The sequence below is a fragment of the Pleurodeles waltl genome, chromosome 6, assembly GCF_031143425.1.
Source record: "Pleurodeles waltl isolate 20211129_DDA chromosome 6, aPleWal1.hap1.20221129, whole genome shotgun sequence".
In the NCBI taxonomy this organism is placed as follows: domain Eukaryota; kingdom Metazoa; phylum Chordata; class Amphibia; order Caudata; family Salamandridae; genus Pleurodeles; species Pleurodeles waltl.
The window spans coordinates 1,000,039,896-1,000,061,897 of NC_090445.1; positions in this window are offsets into that span (position 1 = coordinate 1,000,039,896).

Below are 22,002 nucleotides of genomic sequence, written 5' to 3' on the forward strand. Positions count from 1 at the left end.
GTTTTCAGAAATGCACAGGTTTGGTAGGTTTCCCTAGGTGGCGGCTGAGCTACAGGCCAAAATCTACAGGTAGGCACTTTGCAAAAAACACCTCTGTTTTCCTTCACCAATTTGGCTGTGTCCACGTTGCGCTTTGGGGCGTTTCCTGTCGCGGGCGCTAGGCCTACCCACACAAGTGAGGGATCATTTTTATCGGGAGACGTGGGGGAACGCTGGGTGGAAGGAAATTCGTGGCTCCTCTCAGATTCCAGAACTTTCTGCCACAGAAATGTGAGGAACATGTGTTTTTTTAGCCAAATTTTGAGGTTTGCAAAGGATTCTGGGTAACAGAACCTGGTCCGAGCCACACAAGTCACCCCATCTTGGATTCCCCTAGGTCTCTAGTTTTCAGAAATGCACAGGTTTGGTAGGTTTCCCTAGGTGGCGGCTGAGCTACAGGCCAAAATCTACAGGTAGGCACTTTGCAAAAAACACCTCTGTTTTCCTTCACCAATTTGGCTGTGTCCACGTTGCGCTTTGGGGCGTTTCCTGTCGCGGGTGCTAGGCCTACCCACACAAGTGAGGTATCATTTTTATCGGGAGACGTGGGGGAACGCTGGGTGGAAGGAAATTCGTGGCTCCTCTCAGATTCCAGAACTTTCTGCCACAGAAATGTGAGGAACAGGTGTTTTTTTAGCCACATTTTGAGGTTTGCAAAGGATTCTGGGTAACAGAACCTGGTCCGAGCCACACAAGTCACCCCATCTTGGATTCCCCTAGGTCTCTAGTTTTCAGAAATGCACAGGTTTGGTAGGTTTCCCTAGGTGGCGGCTGAGCTACAGGCCAAAATCTACAGGTAGGCACTTTGCAAAAAACACCTCTGTTTTCCTTCACCAATTTGGCTGTGTCCACGTTGCGCTTTGGGGCGTTTCCTGTCGCGGGCCCTAGGCCTACCCACACAAGTGAGGTATCATTTTTATCGGGAGACGTGGGGGAACGACGGGTGGAAGGAAATTCGTGGCTCCTCTCAGATTCCAGAACTTTCTGCCACAGAAATGTGAGGAACATATGTTTTTTTAGCCACATTTTGAGGTTTGCAAAGGATTCTGGGTAACAGAACCTGGTCCGAGCCACACAAGTCACCCCATCTTGGATTCCCCTAGGTCTCTAGTTTTCAGAAATGCACAGGTTTGGTAGGTTTCCCTAGGTGGCGGCTGAGCTACAGGCCAAATTCTACAGGTAGGCACTTTGCAAAAAACACCTCTGTTTTCCTTCACCAATTTGGCTGTGTCCACGTTGCGCTTTGGGGCGTTTCCTGTCGCGGGCGCTAGGCCTACCCACACAAGTGAGGTATCATTTTTATCGGGAGACGTGGGGGAACGCTGGGTGGAAGGAAATTCGTGGCTCCTCTCAGATTCCAGAACTTTCTGCCACAGAAATGTGAGGAACATGTGTTTTTTTAGCCACATTTTGAGGTTTGCAAAGGATTCTGGGTAACAGAACCTGGTCCGAGCCACACAAGTCACCCCATCTTGGATTCCCCTAGGTCTCTAGTTTTCAGAAATGCACACGTTTGGTAGGTTTCCCTAGGTGGCGGCTGAGCTACAGGCCAAAATCTACAGGTAGGCACTTTGCAAAAAACACCTCTGTTTTCCTTCACCAATTTGGCTGTGTCCACGTTGCGCTTTGGGGCGTTTCCTGTCGCGGGCGCTAGGCCTACCCACACAAGTGAGGTATCATTTTTATCGGGAGACGTGGGGGAATGCTGGGTGGAAGGAAATTCGTGGCTCCTCTCAGATTCCAGAACTTTCTGCCACAGAAATGTGAGGAACATGTGTTTTTTTAGCCACATTTTGAGGTTTGCAAAGGATTCTGGGTAACAGAACCTGGTCCGAGCCACACAAGTCACCCCATCTTGGATTCCCCTAGGTCTCTAGTTTTCAGAAATGCACAGGTTTGGTAGGTTTCCCTAGGTGGCGGCTGAGCTACAGGCCAAAATCTACAGGTAGGCACTTTGCAAAAAACACCTCTGTTTTTCTTCACCAATTTGGCTGTGTCCACGTTGCGCTTTGGGGCGTTTCCTGTCGCGGGCCCTAGGCCTACCCACACAAGTGAGGTATCATTTTTATCGGGAGACGTGGGGGAACGCTGGGTGGAAGGAAATTCGTGGCTCCTCTCAGATTCCAGAACTTTCTGCCACAGAAATGTGAGGAACATGTGTTTTTTTAGCCACATTTTGAGGTTTGCAAAGGATTCTGGGTAACAGAACCTGGTCCGAGCCACACAAGTCACCCCATCTTGGATTCCCCTAGGTCTCTAGTTTTCAGAAATGCACAGGTTTGGTAGGTTTCCCTAGGTGGCGGCTGAGCTACAGGCCAAAATCTACAGGTAGGCACTTTGCAAAAAACACCTCTGTTTTCCTTCACCAATTTGGCTGTGTCCACGTTGCGCTTTGGGGCGTTTCCTGTCGCGGGCCCTAGGCCTACCCACACAAGTGAGGTATCATTTTTATCGTGAGACGTGGGGGAACGCTGGGTGGAAGGAAATTCGTGGCTCCTCTCAGATTCCAGAACTTTCTGCCTCAGAAATGTGAGGAACATGTGTTTTTTTAGCCACATTTTGAGGTTTGCAAAGGATTCTGGGTAACAGAACCAGGTCCGAGCCACGCAAGTCACCCCATCTTGGATTCCCCTAGGTCTCTAGTTTTCAGAAATGCACAGGTTTGGTAGGTTTCCCTAGGTGGCGGCTGAGCTACAGGCCAAAATCTACAGGTAGGCACTTTGCAAAAAACACCTCTGTTTTCCTTCACCAATTTGGCTGTGTCCACGTTGCGCTTTGGGGCGTTTCCTGTCGCGGGCCCTAGGCCTACCCACACAAGTGAGGTATCATTTTTATCGGGAGACGTGGGGGAACGCTGGGTGGAAGGAAATTCATGGCTCCTCTCAGATTCCAGAACTTTCTGCCACAGAAATGTGAGGAACAGGTGTTTTTTTAGCCACATTTTGAGGTTTGCAAAGGATTCTGGGTAACAGAACCTGGTCCGAGCCACACAAGTCACCCCATCTTGGATTCCCCTAGGTCTCTAGTTTTCAGAAATGCACAGGTTTGGTAGGTTTCCCTAGGTGGCGGCTGAGCTACAGGCCAAAATCTACAGGTAGGCACTTTGCAAAAAACAACTCTGTTTTCCTTCACCAATTTGGCTGTGTCCACGTTGCGCTTTGGGGCGTTTCCTGTCGCGGGCGCTAGGCCTACCCACACAAGTGAGGTATAATTTTTATCGGGAGACGTGGGGGAACGCTGTGTGGAAGGAAATTCGTGGCTCCTCTCAGATTCCAGAACTTTCTGCCACAGAAATGTGAGGAACATGTGTTTTTTTAGCCAAATTTTGAGGTTTGCAAAGGATTCTGGGTAACAGAACCTGGTCCGAGCCACACAAGTCACCCCATCTTGGATTCCCCTAGGTCTCTAGTTTTCAGAAATGCACAGGTTTGGTAGGTTTCCCTAGGTGGCGGCTGAGCTACAGGCCAAAATCTACAGGTAGGCACTTTGCAAAAAACACCTCTGTTTTCCTTCACCAATTTGGCTGTGTCCACGTTGCGCTTTGGGGCGTTTCCTGTCGCGGGCCCTAGGCCTACCCACACAAGTGAGGTATCATTTTTATCGGGAGACGTGGGGGAACGCTGGGTGGAAGGAAATTCGTGGCTCCTCTCAGATTCCAGAACTCTCTGCCACAGAAATGTGAGGAACATGTGTTTTTTTAGCCACATTTTGAGGTTTGCAAAGGATTCTGGGTAACAGAACCTGGTCCGAACCACACAAGTCACCCCATCTTGGATTCCCCTAGGTCTCTAGTTTTCAGAAATGCACAGGTTTGGTAGGTTTCCCTAGGTGGCGGCTGAGCTACAGGCCAAAATCTACAGGTAGGCACTTTGCAAAAAACACCTCTTTTTTCCTTCACCAATTTGGCTGTGTCCACGTTGCGCTTTGGGGCGTTTCCTGTCGCGGGCCCTAGGCCTACCCACACAAGTGAGGTATCATTTTTATCGGGACACGTGGGGGAACGCTGGGTGGAAGGAAATTCGTGGCTCCTCTCAGATTCCAGAACTTTCTGCCACAGAAATGTGAGGAACATGTGTTTTTTTAGCCACATTTTGAGGTTTGCAAAGGATTCTGGGTAACAGAACCTGGTCCGAGCCACACAAGTCACCCCATCTTGGATTCCCCTAGGTCTCTAGTTTTCAGAAATGCACAGGTTTGGTAGGTTTCCCTAGGTGGCGGCTGAGCTACAGGCCAAAATCTACAGGTAGGCACTTTGCAAAAAACAACTCTGTTTTCCTTCACCAATTTGGCTGTGTCCACGTTGCGCTTTGGGGCGTTTCCTGTCGCGGGCGCTAGGCCTACCCACACAAGTGAGGTATCATTTTTATCGGGAGACGTGGGGGAACGCTGGGTGGAAGGAAATTCGTGGCTCCTCTCAGATTCCAGAACTTTCTGCCACAGAAATGTGAGGAACATGTGTTTTTTTAGCCAAATTTTGAGGTTTGTAAAGGATTCTGGGTAACAGAACCTGGTCCGAGCCACACAAGTCACCCCATCTTGGATTCCCCTAGGTCTCTAGTTTTCAGAAATGCACAGGTTTGGTAGGTTTCCCTAGGTGGCGGCTGAGCTACAGGCCAAAATCTACAGGTAGGCACTTTGCAAAAAACACCTCTGTTTTCCTTCACCAATTTTGCTGTGTCCACGTTGCGCTTTGGGGCGTTTCCTGTCGCGGGCCCTAGGCCTACCCACACAAGTGAGGTATCATTTTTATCGGGAGACGTGGGGGAACGCTGGGTGGAAGGAAATTCGTGGCTCCTCTCAGATTCCAGAACTTTCTGCCACAGAAATGTGAGGAACATGTGTTTTTTTAGCCACATTTTGAGGTTTGCAAAGGATTCTGGGTAACAGAACCTGGTCCGAGCCACACAAGTCACCCCATCTTGGATTCCCCTAGGTCTCTAGTTTTCAGAAATGCACAGGTTTGGTAGGTTTCCCTAGGTGGCGGCTGAGCTACAGGCCAAAATCTACAGGTAGGCACTTTGCAAAAAACAACTCTGTTTTCCTTCACTAATTTGGCTGTGTCCACGTTGCGCTTTGGGGCGTTTCCTGTCGCGGGCGCTAGGCCTACCCACACAAGTGAGGTATAATTTTTATCGGGAGACGTGGGGGAACGCTGGGTGGAAGGAAATTCGTGGCTCCTCTCAGATTCCAGAACTTTCTGCCACAGAAATGTGAGGAACATGTGTTTTTTTAGCCACATTTTGAGGTTTGCAAAGGATTCTGGGTAACAGAACCTGGTCCGAACCACACAAGTCACCCCATCTTGGATTCCCCTAGGTCTCTAGTTTTCAGAAATGCACAGGTTTGGTAGGTTTCCCTAGGTGGCGGCTGAGCTACAGGCCAAAATCTACAGGTAGGCACTTTGCAAAAAACACCTCTGTTTTCCTTCACCAATTTGGCTGTGTCCACGTTGCGCTTTGGGGCGTTTCCTGTCGCGGGCGCTAGGCCTACCCACACAAGTGAGGTATCATTTTTATTGTGAGACGTGGGGGAACGCTGGGTGGAAGGAAATTCGTGGCTCCTCTCAGATTCCAGAACTTTCTGCCTCAGAAATGTGAGGAACATGTGTTTTTTTAGCCACATTTTGAGGTTTGCAAAGGATTCTGGGTAACAGAACCTGGTCTGAGCCACACAAGTCACCCCATCTTGGATTCCCCTAGGTCTCTAGTTTTCAGAAATGCACAGGTTTGGTAGGTTTCCCTAGGTGGCGGCTGAGCTACAGGCCAAAATCTACAGGTAGGCACTTTGCAAAAAACACCTCTGTTTTCCTTCACCAATTTGGCTGTGTCCACGTTGCGCTTTGGGGCGTTTCCTGTCGCGGGCCCTAGGCCTACCCACACAAGTGAGGTATCATTTTTATCGGGACACGTGGGGGAACGCTGGGTGGAAGGAAATTCGTGGCTCCTCTCAGATTCCAGAACTTTCTGGGACAGAAATGTGAGGAACATGTGTTTTTTTAGCCACATTTTGAGGTTTGCAAAGGATTCTGGGTAACAGAACCTGGTCCGAGCCACACAAGTCACCCCATCTTGGATTCCCCTAGGTCTCTAGTTTTCAGAAATGCACAGGTTTGGTAGGTTTCCCTAGGTGGCGGCTGAGCTACAGGCCAAAATCTACAGGTAGGCACTTTGCAAAAAACACCTCTGTTTTCCTTCACCAATTTGGCTGTGTCCACGTTGCGCTTTGGGGCGTTTCCTGTCGCGGGCGCTAGGCCTACCCACACAAGTGAGGGATCATTTTTATCGGGAGACGTGGGGGAACGCTGGGTGGAAGGAAATTCGTGGCTCCTCTCAGATTCCAGAACTTTCTGTCTCAGAAATGTGAGGAACATGTGTTTTTTTAGCCACATTTTGAGGTTTGCAAAGGATTCTGGGTAACAGAACCTGGTCCGAGCCACGCAAGTCACCCCATCTTGGATTCCCCTAGGTCTCTAGTTTTCAGAAATGCACAGGTTTGGTAGGTTTCCCTAGGTGGCGGCTGAGCTACAGGCCAAAATCTACAGGTAGGCACTTTGCAAAAAACACCTCTGTTTTCCTTCACCAATTTGGCTGTGTCCACGTTGCGCTTTGGGGCGTTTCCTGTCGCGGGCGCTAGGCCTACCCACACAAGTGAGGTATCATTTTTATCGGGAGACGTGGGGGAACGCTGGGTGGAAGGAAATTCGTGGCTCCTCTCAGATTCCAGAACTTTCTGCCACAGAAATGTGAGGAACATGTGTTTTTTTAGCCACATTTTGAGGTTTGCAAAGGATTCTGGGTAACAGAACCTGGTCCGAGCCACACAAGTCACCCCATCTTGGATTCCCCTAGGTCTCTAGTTTTCAGAAATGCACAGGTTTGGTAGGTTTCCCTAGGTGGCGGCTGAGCTACAGGCCAAAATCTACAGGTAGGCACTTTGCAAAAAACACCTCTGTTTTCCTTCACCAATTTGGCTGTGTCCACGTTGCGCTTTGGGGCGTTTCCTGTCGCGGGCGCTAGGCCTACCCACACAAGTGAGGGATCATTTTTATCGGGAGACGTGGGGGAACGCTGGGTGGAAGGAAATTCGTGGCTCCTCTCAGATTCCAGAACTTTCTGCCACAGAAATGTGAGGAACATGTGTTTTTTTAGCCAAATTTTGAGGTTTGCAAAGGATTCTGGGTAACAGAACCTGGTCCGAGCCACACAAGTCACCCCATCTTGGATTCCCCTAGGTCTCTAGTTTTCAGAAATGCACAGGTTTGGTAGGTTTCCCTAGGTGGCGGCTGAGCTACAGGCCAAAATCTACAGGTAGGCACTTTGCAAAAAACACCTCTGTTTTCCTTCACCAATTTGGCTGTGTCCACGTTGCGCTTTGGGGCGTTTCCTGTCGCGGGTGCTAGGCCTACCCACACAAGTGAGGTATCATTTTTATCGGGAGACGTGGGGGAACGCTGGGTGGAAGGAAATTCGTGGCTCCTCTCAGATTCCAGAACTTTCTGCCACAGAAATGTGAGGAACAGGTGTTTTTTTAGCCACATTTTGAGGTTTGCAAAGGATTCTGGGTAACAGAACCTGGTCCGAGCCACACAAGTCACCCCATCTTGGATTCCCCTAGGTCTCTAGTTTTCAGAAATGCACAGGTTTGGTAGGTTTCCCTAGGTGGCGGCTGAGCTACAGGCCAAAATCTACAGGTAGGCACTTTGCAAAAAACACCTCTGTTTTCCTTCACCAATTTGGCTGTGTCCACGTTGCGCTTTGGGGCGTTTCCTGTCGCGGGCCCTAGGCCTACCCACACAAGTGAGGTATCATTTTTATCGGGAGACGTGGGGGAACGACGGGTGGAAGGAAATTCGTGGCTCCTCTCAGATTCCAGAACTTTCTGCCACAGAAATGTGAGGAACATATGTTTTTTTAGCCACATTTTGAGGTTTGCAAAGGATTCTGGGTAACAGAACCTGGTCCGAGCCACACAAGTCACCCCATCTTGGATTCCCCTAGGTCTCTAGTTTTCAGAAATGCACAGGTTTGGTAGGTTTCCCTAGGTGGCGGCTGAGCTACAGGCCAAATTCTACAGGTAGGCACTTTGCAAAAAACACCTCTGTTTTCCTTCACCAATTTGGCTGTGTCCACGTTGCGCTTTGGGGCGTTTCCTGTCGCGGGCGCTAGGCCTACCCACACAAGTGAGGTATCATTTTTATCGGGAGACGTGGGGGAACGCTGGGTGGAAGGAAATTCGTGGCTCCTCTCAGATTCCAGAACTTTCTGCCACAGAAATGTGAGGAACATGTGTTTTTTTAGCCACATTTTGAGGTTTGCAAAGGATTCTGGGTAACAGAACCTGGTCCGAGCCACACAAGTCACCCCATCTTGGATTCCCCTAGGTCTCTAGTTTTCAGAAATGCACACGTTTGGTAGGTTTCCCTAGGTGGCGGCTGAGCTACAGGCCAAAATCTACAGGTAGGCACTTTGCAAAAAACACCTCTGTTTTCCTTCACCAATTTGGCTGTGTCCACGTTGCGCTTTGGGGCGTTTCCTGTCGCGGGCGCTAGGCCTACCCACACAAGTGAGGTATCATTTTTATCGGGAGACGTGGGGGAATGCTGGGTGGAAGGAAATTCGTGGCTCCTCTCAGATTCCAGAACTTTCTGCCACAGAAATGTGAGGAACATGTGTTTTTTTAGCCACATTTTGAGGTTTGCAAAGGATTCTGGGTAACAGAACCTGGTCCGAGCCACACAAGTCACCCCATCTTGGATTCCCCTAGGTCTCTAGTTTTCAGAAATGCACAGGTTTGGTAGGTTTCCCTAGGTGGCGGCTGAGCTACAGGCCAAAATCTACAGGTAGGCACTTTGCAAAAAACACCTCTGTTTTTCTTCACCAATTTGGCTGTGTCCACGTTGCGCTTTGGGGCGTTTCCTGTCGCGGGCCCTAGGCCTACCCACACAAGTGAGGTATCATTTTTATCGGGAGACGTGGGGGAACGCTGGGTGGAAGGAAATTCGTGGCTCCTCTCAGATTCCAGAACTTTCTGCCACAGAAATGTGAGGAACATGTGTTTTTTTAGCCACATTTTGAGGTTTGCAAAGGATTCTGGGTAACAGAACCTGGTCCGAGCCACACAAGTCACCCCATCTTGGATTCCCCTAGGTCTCTAGTTTTCAGAAATGCACAGGTTTGGTAGGTTTCCCTAGGTGGCGGCTGAGCTACAGGCCAAAATCTACAGGTAGGCACTTTGCAAAAAACACCTCTGTTTTCCTTCACCAATTTGGCTGTGTCCACGTTGCGCTTTGGGGCGTTTCCTGTCGCGGGCCCTAGGCCTACCCACACAAGTGAGGTATCATTTTTATCGTGAGACGTGGGGGAACGCTGGGTGGAAGGAAATTCGTGGCTCCTCTCAGATTCCAGAACTTTCTGCCTCAGAAATGTGAGGAACATGTGTTTTTTTAGCCACATTTTGAGGTTTGCAAAGGATTCTGGGTAACAGAACCAGGTCCGAGCCACGCAAGTCACCCCATCTTGGATTCCCCTAGGTCTCTAGTTTTCAGAAATGCACAGGTTTGGTAGGTTTCCCTAGGTGGCGGCTGAGCTACAGGCCAAAATCTACAGGTAGGCACTTTGCAAAAAACACCTCTGTTTTCCTTCACCAATTTGGCTGTGTCCACGTTGCGCTTTGGGGCGTTTCCTGTCGTGGGCGCTAGGCCTACCCACACAAGTGAGGTATCATTTTTATCGGGAGACGTGGGGGAACGCTGGGTGGAAGGAAATTCGTGGCTCCTCTCAGATTCCAGAACTTTCTGCCACAGAAATGTGAGGAACATGTGTTTTTTTAGCCACATTTTGAGGTTTGCAAAGGATTCTGGGTAACAGAACCTGGTCCGAGCCACACAAGTCACCCCATCTTGGATTCCCCTAGGTCTCTAGTTTTCAGAAATGCACAGGTTTGGTAGGTTTCCCTAGGTGGCGGCTGAGCTACAGGCCAAAATCTACAGGTAGGCACTTTGCAAAAAACACCTCTGTTTTCCTTCACCAATTTGGCTGTGTCCACGTTGCGCTTTGGGGCGTTTCCTGTCGCGGGCGCTAGGCCTACCCACACAAGTGAGGTATCATTTTTATCGGGAGACGTGGGGGAACGCTGGGTGGAAGGAAATTCGTGGCTCCCCTCAGATTCCAGAACTTTCTGCCACAGAAATGTGAGGAACATGTGTTTTTTTAGCCACATTTTGAGGTTTGCAAAGGATTCTGGGTAACAGAACCTGGTCCAAACCACACAAGTCACCCCATCTTGGATTCCCCTAGGTCTCTAGTTTTCAGAAATGCACAGGTTTGGTAGGTTTCCCTAGGTGGCGGCTGAGCTACAGGCCAAAATCTACAGGTAGGCACTTTGCAAAAAACACCTCTGTTTTCCTTCACCAATTTGGCTGTGTCCACGTTGCGCTTTGGGGCGTTTCCTGTCGCGGACGCTAGGCCTACCCACACAAGTGAGGTATCATTTTTATCGGGAGACGTGGGGGAATGCTGGGTGGAAGGAAATTCGTGGCTCCTCTCAGATTCCAGAACTTTCTGCCACAGAAATGTGAGGAACATGTGTTTTTTTAGCCACATTTTGAGGTTTGCAAAGGATTCTGGGTAACAGAACCTGGTCCGAGCCACACAAGTCACCCCATCTTGGATTCCTCTAGGTCTCTAGTTTTCAGAAATGCACAGGTTTGGTAGGTTTCCATAGGTGGCGGCTGAGCTACAGGCCAAAATCTACAGGTAGGCACTTTGCAAAAAACACCTCTGTTTTCCTTCACCAATTTGGCTGTGTCCACGTTGCGCTTTGGGGCGTTTCCTGTCGCGGGCCCTAGGCCTACCCACACAAGTGAGGTATCATTTTTATCGGGAGACGTGGGGGAACGCTGGGTGGAAGGAAATTCATGGCTCCTCTCAGATTCCAGAACTTTCTGCCACAGAAATGTGAGGAACAGGTGTTTTTTTAGCCACATTTTGAGGTTTGCAAAGGATTCTGGGTAACAGAACCTGGTCCGAGCCACACAAGTCACCCCATCTTGGATTCCCCTAGGTCTCTAGTTTTCAGAAATGCACAGGTTTGGTAGGTTTCCCTAGGTGGCGGCTGAGCTACAGGCCAAAATCTACAGGTAGGCACTTTGCAAAAAACAACTCTGTTTTCCTTCACCAATTTGGCTGTGTCCACGTTGTGCTTTGGGGCGTTTCCTGTCATGGGCGCTAGGCCTACCCACACAAGTGAGGTATAATTTTTATCGGGAGACGTGGGGGAACGCTGGGTGGAAGGAAATTCGTGGCTCCTCTCAGATTCCAGAACTTTCTGCCACAGAAATGTGAGGAACATGTGTTTTTTTAGCCAAATTTTGAGGTTTGCAAAGGATTCTGGGTAACAGAACCTGGTCCGAGCCACACAAGTCACCCCATCTTGGATTCCCCTAGGTCTCTAGTTTTCAGAAATGCACCGGTTTGGTAGGTTTCCCTAGGTGGCGGCTGAGCTACAGGCCAAAATCTACAGGTAGGCACTTTGCAAAAAACACCTCTGTTTTCCTTCACCAATTTGGCTGTGTCCACGTTGCGCTTTGGGGCGTTTCCTGTCGCGGGCCCTAGGCCTACCCACACAAGTGAGGTATCATTTTTATCGGGAGACGTGGGGGAACGCTGGGTGGAAGGAAATTCGTGGCTCCTCTCAGATTCCAGAACTTTCTGCCACAGAAATGTGAGGAACATGTGTTTTTTTAGCCACATTTTGAGGTTTGCAAAGGATTCTGGGTAACAGAACCTGGTCCGAGCCACACAAGTCACCCCATCTTGGATTCCCCTAGGTCTCTAGTTTTCAGAAATGCACAGGTTCGGTAGGTTTCCCTAGGTGGCGGCTGAGCTACAGGCCAAAATCTACAGGTAGGCACTTTGCAAAAAACACCTCTGTTTTCCTTCACCAATTTGGCTGTGTCCACGTTGCGCTTTGGGGCGTTTCCTGTCGCGGGCGCTAGGCCTACCCACACAAGTGAGGTATCATTTTTATCGTGAGACGTGGGGGAACGCTGGGTGGAAGGAAATTCGTGGCTCCTCTCAGATTCCAGAACTTTCTGCCTCAGAAATGTGAGGAACATGTGTTTTTTTAGCCACATTTTGAGGTTTGCAAAGGATTCTGGGTAACAGAACCAGGTCCGAGCCACGCAAGTCACCCCATCTTGGATTCCCCTAGGTCTCTAGTTTTCAGAAATGCACAGGTTTGGTAGGTTTCCCTAGGTGGCGGCTGAGCTACAGGCCAAAATCTACAGGTAGGCACTTTGCAAAAAACACCTCTGTTTTCCTTCACCAATTTGGCTGTGTCCACGTTGCGCTTTGGGGCGTTTCCTGTCGCGGGCGCTAGGCCTACCCACACAAGTGAGGTATCATTTTTATCGGGAGACGTGGGGGAACGCTGGGTGGAAGGAAATTCGTGGCTCCTCTCAGATTCCAGAACTTTCTGCCACAGAAATGTGAGGAACATGTGTTTTTTTAGCCACATTTTGAGGTTTGCAAAGGATTCTGGGTAACAGAACCTGGTCCGAGCCACACAAGTCACCCCATCTTGGATTCCCCTAGGTCTCTAGTTTTCAGAAATGCACAGGTTTGGTAGGTTTCCCTAGGTGGCGGCTGAGCTACAGGCCAAAATCTACAGGTAGGCACTTTGCAAAAAACACCTCTGTTTTCCTTCACCAATTGGCTGTGTCCACGTTGCGCTTTGGGGCGTTTCCTGTCACGGGCGCTGGGCCTACCCACACAAGTGAGGTATCATTTTTATCGGGAGACGTGGGGGAACGCTGGGTGGAAGGAAATTCGTGGCTCCTCTCAGATTCCAGAACTTTCTGCCACAGAAATGTGAGGAACATGTGTTTTTTTAGCCACATTTTGAGGTTTGCAAAGGATTCTGGGTAACAGAACCTGGTCCGAGCCACACAAGTCACCCCATCTTGGATTCCCCTAGGTCTCTAGTTTTCAGAAATGCACAGGTTTGGTAGGTTTCCCTAGGTGGCGGCTGAGCTACAGGCCAAAATCTACAGGTAGGCACTTTGCAAAAAACACCTCTGTTTTCCTTCACCAATTTGGCTGTGTCCACGTTGCGCTTTGGGGTGTTTCCTGTCGCGGGCGCTAGGCCTACCCACACAAGTGAGGTATCATTTTTATCGGGAGACGTGGGGGAACGCTGGGTGGAAGGAAATTCGTGGCTCCTCTCAGATTCCAGAACTTTCTGCCACAGAAATGTGAGGAACATGTGTTTTTTTAGCCACATTTTGAGGTTTGCAAAGGATTCTGGGTAACAGAACCTGGTCCAAACCACACAAGTCACCCCATCTTGGATTCCCCTAGGTCTCTAGTTTTCAGAAATGCACAGGTTTGGTAGGTTTCCCTAGGTGGCGGCTGAGCTACAGGCCAAAATCTACAGGTAGGCACTTTGCAAAAAACACCTCTGTTTTCCTTCACCAATTTGGCTGTGTCCACGTTGCGCTTTGGGGCGTTTCCTGTCGCGGACGCTAGGCCTACCCACACAAGTGAGGTATCATTTTTATCGGGAGACGTGGGGGAATGCTGGGTGGAAGGAAATTCGTGGCTCCTCTCAGATTCCAGAACTTTCTGCCACAGAAATGTGAGGAACATGTGTTTTTTTAGCCACATTTTGAGGTTTGCAAAGGATTCTGGGTAACAGAACCTGGTCCGAGCCACACAAGTCACCCCATCTTGGATTCCCCTAGGTCTCTAGTTTTCAGAAATGCACAGGTTTGGTAGGTTTCCCTAGGTGGCGGCTGAGCTACAGGCCAAAATCTACAGGTAGGCACTTTGCAAAAAACACCTCTGTTTTCCTTCACCAATTTGGCTGTGTCCACGTTGCGCTTTGGGGCGTTTCCTGTCGAGGGCGCTAGGCCTACCCACACAAGTGAGGTATCATTTTTATCAGGAGACGTGGGGGAACGCTGGGTGGAAGGAAATTCGTGGCTCCTCTCAGATTCCAGAACTTTCTGCCACAGAAATGTGAGGAACAGGTGTTTTTTTAGCCACATTTAGAGGTTTGCAAAGGATTCTGGGTAACAGAACCTGGTCCGAGCCACACAAGTCACCCCATCTTGGATTCCCCTAGGTCTCTAGTTTTCAGAAATGCACAGGTTTGGTAGGTTTCCCTAGGTGGCGGCTGAGCTACAGGCCAAAATCTACAGGTAGGCACTTTGCAAAAAACACCTCTGTTTTCCTTCACCAATTTGGCTGTGTCCACGTTGCGCTTTGGGGCGTTTCCTGTCGCGGGCCCTAGGCCTACCCACACAAGTGAGGTATCATTTTTATCGGGAGACGTGGGGGAACGCTGGGTGGAAGGAAATTCGTGGCTCCTCTCAGATTCCAGAACTTTCTGCCACAGAAATATGAGGAACATGTGTTTTTTTAGCCACATTTTGAGGTTTGCAAAGGATTCTGGGTAACAGAACCTGGTCCGAGCCACACAAGTCACCCCATCTTGGATTCCCCTAGGTCTCTAGTTTTCAGAAATGCACAGGTTTGGTAGGTTTCCCTAGGTGGCGGCTGAGCTACAGGCCAAAATCTACAGGTAGGCACTTTGCAAAAAACACCTCTGTTTTCCTTCACTAATTTGGCTGTGTCCACGTTGCGCTTTGGGGCGTTTCCTGTCGCGGGCCCTAGGCCTACCCACACAAGTGAGGTATCATTTTTATCGGGAGACGTGGGGGAACGCTGGGTGGAAGGAAATTCGTGGCTCCTCTCAGATTCCAGAACTTTCTGCCACAGAAATATGAGGAACATGTGTTTTTTTAGCCACATTTTGAGGTTTGCAAAGGATTCTGGGTAACAGAACCTGGTCCGAGCCACACAAGTCACCCCATCTTGGATTCCCCTAGGTCTCTAGTTTTCAGAAATGCACAGGTTTGGTAGGTTTCCCTAGGTGGCGGCTGAGCTACAGGCCAAAATCTACAGGTAGGCACTTTGCAAAAAACACCTCTGTTTTCCTTCACTAATTTGGCTGTGTCCACGTTGCGCTTTGGGGCGTTTCCTGTTGCGGGCCCTAGGCCTACCCACACAAGTGAGGTATCATTTTTATCGGGAGACGTGGGGGAACGCTGGGTGGAAGGAAATTCGTGGCTCCTCTCAGATTCCAGAACTTTCTGCCACAGAAATGTGAGGAACATGTGTTTTTTTAGCCACATTTTGAGGTTTGCAAAGGATTCTGGGTAACAGAACCTGGTCCGAGCCACACAAGTCACCCCATCTTGGATTCCCCTAGGTCTCTAGTTTTCAGAAATGCACAGGTTTGGTAGGTTTCCCTAGGTGGCGGCTGAGCTACAGGCCAAAATCTACAGGTAGGCACTTTGCAAAAAACACCTCTGTTTTCCTTCACCAATTTGGCTGTGTCCACGTTGCGCTTTGGGGCGTTTCCTGTCGCGGGCGCTAGGCCTACCCACACAAGTGAGGTATCATTTTTATCGGGAGACGTGGGGGAATGCTGGGTGGAAGGAAATTCGTGGCTCCTCTCAGATTCCAGAACTTTCTGCCACAGAAATGTGAGGAACATGTGTTTTTTTAGCCACATTTGGAGGTTTGCAAAGGATTCTGGGTAACAGAACCTGGTCCGAACCACACAAGTCACCCCATCTTGGATTCCCCTAGGTCTCTAGTTTTCAGAAATGCATAGGTTTGGTAGGTTTCTCTAGGTGGCGGCTGAGCTACAGGCCAAAATCTACAGGTAGGCACTTTGCAAAAAACACCTCTGTTTTCCTTCACCAATTTGGCTGTGTCCACGTTGCGCTTTGGGGCGTTTCCTGTCGCGGACGCTAGGCCTACCCACACAAGTGAGGTATCATTTTTATCGGGAGACGTGGGGGAATGCTGGGTGGAAGGAAATTCGTGGCTCCTCTCAGATTCCAGAACTTTCTGCCACAGAAATGTGAGGAACATGTGTTTTTTTAGCCACATTTTGAGGTTTGCAAAGGATTCTGGGTAACAGAACCTGGTCCGAGCCGCACAAGTCACCCCATCTTGGATTCCCCTAGGTCTCTAGTTTTCAGAAATGCACAGGTTTGGTAGGTTTCCCTAGGTGGCGGCTGAGCTACAGGCCAAAATCTACAGGTAGGCACTTTGCAAAAAACACCTCTGTTTTCCTTCACCAATTTGGCTGTGTCCACGTTGCGCTTTGGGGCGTTTCCTGTCGCGGGCGCTAGGCCTACCCACACAAGTGAGGTATCATTTTTATCGTGAGACGTGGGGGAACGCTGGGTGGAAGGAAATTCGTGGCTCCTCTCAGATTCCAGAACTTTCTGCCTCAGAAATGTGAGGAACATGTGTTTTTTTAGCCACATTTTGAGGTTTGCAAAGGATTCTGGGTAACAGAACCTGGTCCGAGCCACACAAGTCACCCCATCTTGGATTCCCCTAGGTCTCTAGTTTTCAGAAATGCACAGGTTTGGTAGGTTTCCCTAGGTGGCGGCTGAGCTACAGGCCAAAATCTACAGGTAGGCACTTTGCAAAAAACACCTCTGTTTTCCTTCACCAATTTGGCTGTGTCCACGTTGCGCTTTGGGGCGTTTCCTGTCGCGGGCGCTAGGCCTACCCACACAAGTGAGGTATCATTTTTATCGGGAGACGTGGGGGAATGCTGGGTGGAAGGAAATTCGTGGCTCCTCTCAGATTCCAGAACTTTCTGCCACAGAAATGTGAGGAACATGTGTTTTTTTAGCCACATTTTGAGGTTTGCAAAGGATTCTGGGTAACAGAACCTGGTCCGAGCCACACAAGTCACCCCATCTTGGATTCCCCTAGGTCTCTAGTTTTCAGAAATGCACAGGTTTGGTAGGTTTCCCTAGGTGGCGGCTGAGCTACAGGCCAAAATCTACAGGTAGGCACTTTGCAAAAAACACCTCTGTTTTCCTTCACTAATTTGGCTGTGTCCACGTTGGGCTTTGGGGCGTTTCCTGTTGCGGGCCCTAGGCCTACCCACACAAGTGAGGTATCATTTTTATCGGGAGACGTGGGGGAACGCTGGGTGGAAGGAAATTCGTGGCTCCTCTCAGATTCCAGAACTTTCTGCCACAGAAATGTGAGGAACATGTGTTTTTTTAGCCACATTTTGAGGTTTGCAAAGGATTCTGGGTAACAGAACCTGGTCCGAGCCACACAAGTCACCCCATCTTGGATTCCCCTAGGTCTCTAGTTTTCAGAAATGCACAGGTTTGGTAGGTTTCCCTAGGTGGCGGCTGAGCTACAGGCCAAAATCTACAGGTAGGCACTTTGCAAAAAACACCTCTGTTTTCCTTCACCAATTTGGCTGTGTCCACGTTGCGCTTTGGGGCGTTTCCTGTCGCGGGCGCTAGGCCTACCCACACAAGTGAGGTATCATTTTTATCGGGAGACGTGGGGGAATGCTGGGTGGAAGGAAATTCGTGGCTCCTCTCAGATTCCAGAACTTTCTGCCACAGAAATGTGAGGAACATGTGTTTTTTTATCCACATTTTGAGGTTTGCAAAGGATTCTGGGTAACAGAACCTGGTCCGAGCCACACAAGTCACCCCATCTTGGATTCCCCTAGGTCTCTAGTTTTCAGAAATGCACAGGTTTGGTAGGTTTCCCTAGGTGGCGGCTGAGCTACAGGCCAAAATCTACAGGTAGGCACTTTGCAAAAAACACCTCTGTTTTTCTTCACCAATTTGGCTGTGTCCACGTTGCGCTTTGGGGCGTTTCCAGTTGCGGGCCCTAGGCCTACCCACACAAGTGAGGTATCATTTTTATCGGGAGACGTGGGGGAATGCTGGGTGGAAGGAAATTCGTGGCTCCTCTCAGATTCCAGAACTTTCTGCCACAGAAATGTGAGGAACATGTGTTTTTTTATCCACATTTTGAGGTTTGCAAAGGATTCTGGGTAACAGAACCTGGTCCGAGCCACACAAGTCACCCCATCTTGGATTCCCCTAGGTCTCTAGTTTTCAGAAATGCACAGGTTTGGTAGGTTTCCCTAGGTGGCGGCTGAGCTACAGGCCAAAATCTACAGGTAGGCACTTTGCAAAAAACACCTCTGTTTTCCTTCACCAATTTGGCTGTGTCCACGTTGCGCTTTGGGGCGTTTCCTGTCGCGGGCGCTAGGCCTACCCACACAAGTGAGGTATCATTTTTATCGGGAGACGTGGGGGAATGCTGGGTGGAAGGAAATTCGTGGCTCCTCTCAGATTCCAGAACTTTCTGCCACAGAAATGTGAGGAACATGTGTTTTTTTATCCACATTTTGAGGTTTGCAAAGGATTCTGGGTAACAGAACCTGGTCCGAGCCACACAAGTCACCCCATCTTGGATTCCCCTAGGTCTCTAGTTTTCAGAAATGCACAGGTTTGGTAGGTTTCCCTAGGTGGCGGCTGAGCTACAGGCCAAAATCTACAGGTAGGCACTTTGCAAAAAACACCTCTGTTTTCCTTCACCAATTTGGCTGTGTCCACGTTGCGCTTTGGGGCGTTTCCTGTCGCGGGCGCTAGGCCTACCCACACAAGTGAGGTATCATTTTTATCGGGAGACGTGGGGGAACGCTGGGTGGAAGGAAATTCGTGGCTCCTCTCAGATTCCAGAACTTTCTGCCACAGAAATGTGAGGAACATGTGTTTTTTTAGCCACATTTTGAGGTTTGCAAAGGATTCTGGGTAACAGAACCTGGTCCGAGCCACACAAGTCACCCCATCTTGGATTCCCCTAGGTCTCTAGTTTTCAGAAATGCACAGGTTTGGTAGGTTTCCCTAGGTGGCGGCTGAGCTACAGGCCAAAATCTACAGGTAGGCACTTTGCAAAAAACACCTCTGTTTTCCTTCACTAATTTGGCTGTGTCCACGTTGCGCTTTGGGGCGTTTCCTGTTGCGGGCCCTAGGCCTACCCACACAAGTGAGGTATCATTTTTATCGGGAGACGTGGGGGAACGCTGGGTGGAAGGAAATTCGTGGCTCCTCTCAGATTCCAGAACTTTCTGCCACAGAAATGTGAGGAACATGTGTTTTTTTAGCCACATTTTGAGGTTTGCAAAGGATTCTGGGTAACAGAACCTGGTCCGAGCCACACAAGTCACCCCATCTTGGATTCCCCTAGGTCTCTAGTTTTCAGAAATGCACAGGTTTGGTAGGTTTCCCTAGGTGGCGGCTGAGCTACAGGCCAAAATCTACAGGTAGGCACTTTGCAAAAAACACCTCTGTTTTCCTTCACCAATTTGGCTGTGTCCACGTTGCGCTTTGGGGCGTTTCCTGTCGCGGGCGCTAGGCCTACCCACACAAGTGAGGTATCATTTTTATCGGGAGACGTGGGGGAATGCTGGGTGGAAGGAAATTCGTGGCTCCTCTCAGATTCCAGAACTTTCTGCCACAGAAATGTGAGGAACATGTGTTTTTTTATCCACATTTTGAGGTTTGCAAAGGATTCTGGGTAACAGAACCTGGTCCGAGCCACACAAGTCACCCCATCTTGGATTCCCCTAGGTCTCTAGTTTTCAGAAATGCACAGGTTTGGTAGGTTTCCCTAGGTGGCGGCTGAGCTACAGGCCAAAATCTACAGGTAGGCACTTTGCAAAAAACACCTCTGTTTTTCTTCACCAATTTGGCTGTGTCCACGTTGCGCTTTGGGGCGTTTCCTGTTGCGGGCCCTAGGCCTACCCACACAAGTGAGGTATCATTTTTATCGGGAGACGTGGGGGAATGCTGGGTGGAAGGAAATTCGTGGCTCCTCTCAGATTCCAGAACTTTCTGCCACAGAAATGTGAGGAACATGTGTTTTTTTATCCACATTTTGAGGTTTGCAAAGGATTCTGGGTAACAGAACCTGGTCCGAGCCACACAAGTCACCCCATCTTGGATTCCCCTAGGTCTCTAGTTTTCAGAAATGCACAGGTTTGGTAGGTTTCCCTAGGTGGCGGCTGAGCTACAGGCCAAAATCTACAGGTAGGCACTTTGCAAAAAACACCTCTGTTTTCCTTCACCAATTTGGCTGTGTCCACGTTGCGCTTTGGGGCGTTTCCTGTCGCGGGCGCTAGGCCTACCCACACAAGTGAGGTATCATTTTTATCGGGAGACGTGGGGGAATGCTGGGTGGAAGGAAATTCGTGGCTCCTCTCAGATTCCAGAACTTTCTGCCACAGAAATGTGAGGAACATGTGTTTTTTTATCCACATTTTGAGGTTTGCAAAGGATTCTGGGTAACAGAACCTGGTCCGAGCCACACAAGTCACCCCATCTTGGATTCCCCTAGGTCTCTAGTTTTCAGAAATGCACAGGTTTGGTAGGTTTCCCTAGGTGGCGGCTGAGCTACAGGCCAAAATCTACAGGTAGGCACTTTGCAAAAAACACCTCTGTTTTTCTTCACCAATTTGGCTGTGTCCACGTTGCGCTTTGGGGCATTTCCTGTTGCGGGCCCTAGGCCTACCCACACAAGTGAGGTATCATTTTTATCGGGAGACGTGGGGGAATGCTGGGTGGAAGGAAATTCGTGGCTCCTCTCAGATTCCAGAACTTTCTGCCACAGAAATGTGAGGAACATGTGTTTTTTTATCCACATTTTGAGGTTTGCAAAGGATTCTGGGTAACAGAACCTGGTCCGAGCCACACAAGTCACCCCATCTTGGATTCCCCTAGGTCTCTAGTTTTCAGAAATGCACAGGTTTGGTAGGTTTCCCTAGGTGGCGGCTGAGCTACAGGCCAAAATCTACAGGTAGGCACTTTGCAAAAAACACCTCTGTTTTCCTTCACCAATTTGGCTGTGTCCACGTTGCGCTTTGGGGCGTTTCCTGTTGCGGGCCCTAGGCCTACCCACACAAGTGAGGTATCATTTTATCGGGAGACGTGGGGGAATGCTGGGTGGAAGGAAATTCGTGGCTCCTCTCAGATTCCAGAACTTTCTGCCACAGAAATGTGAGGAACATGTGTTTTTTTAGCCACATTTTGAGGTTTGCAAAGGATTCTGGGTAACAGAACCTGGTCCGAGCCACACAAGTCACCCCATCTTGGATTCCCCTAGGTCTCTAGTTTTCAGAAATGCACAGGTTTGGTAGGTTTCCCTAGGTGGCGGCTGAGCTACAGGCCAAAATCTACAGGTAGGCACTTTGCAAAAAACACCTCTGTTTTTCTTCACCAATTTGGCTGTGTCCACGTTGCGCTTTGGGGCGTTTCCTGTCGCGGGGGCTAGGCCTACCCACACAAGTGAGGTATCATTTTTATCGGGAGACATGGGGGAACACTGGGTGGAAGGAAATTCGTGGCTCCTCTCAGATTCCAGAACTTTCTGCCACAGAAATGTGAGGAACATGTGTTTTTTTAGCCACATTTGGAGGTTTGCAAAGGATTCTGGGTAACAGAACCTGGTCCGAACCACACAAGTCACCCCATCTTGGATTCCCCTAGGTCTCTAGTTTTCAGAAATGCATAGGTTTGGTAGGTTTCTCTAGGTGGCGGCTGAGCTACAGGCCAAAATCTACAGGTAGGCACTTTGCAAAAAACACCTCTGTTTTCCTTCACCAATTTGGCTGTGTCCACGTTGCGCTTTGGGGCGTTTCCTGTCGCGGGCGCTAGGCCTACCCACACAAGTGAGGTATCATTTTTATCGGGAGACGTGGGGGAATGCTGGGTGGAAGGAAATTCGTGGCTCCTCTCAGATTCCAGAACTTTCTGCCACAGAAATATGAGGAACATGTGTTTTTTTAGCCACATTTTGAGGTTTGCAAAGGATTCTGGGTAACAGAACCTGGTCCGAGCCACACAAGTCACCCCATCTTGGATTCCCCTAGGTCTCTAGTTTTCAGAAATGCACAGGTTTGGTAGGTTTCCCTAGGTGGCGGCTGAGCTACAGGCCAAAATCTACAGGTAGGCACTTTGCAAAAAACACCTCTGTTTTCCTTCACCAATTTGGCTGTGTCCACGTTGCGCTTTGGGGCGTTTCCTGTCGCGGGCGCTAGGCCTACCCACAC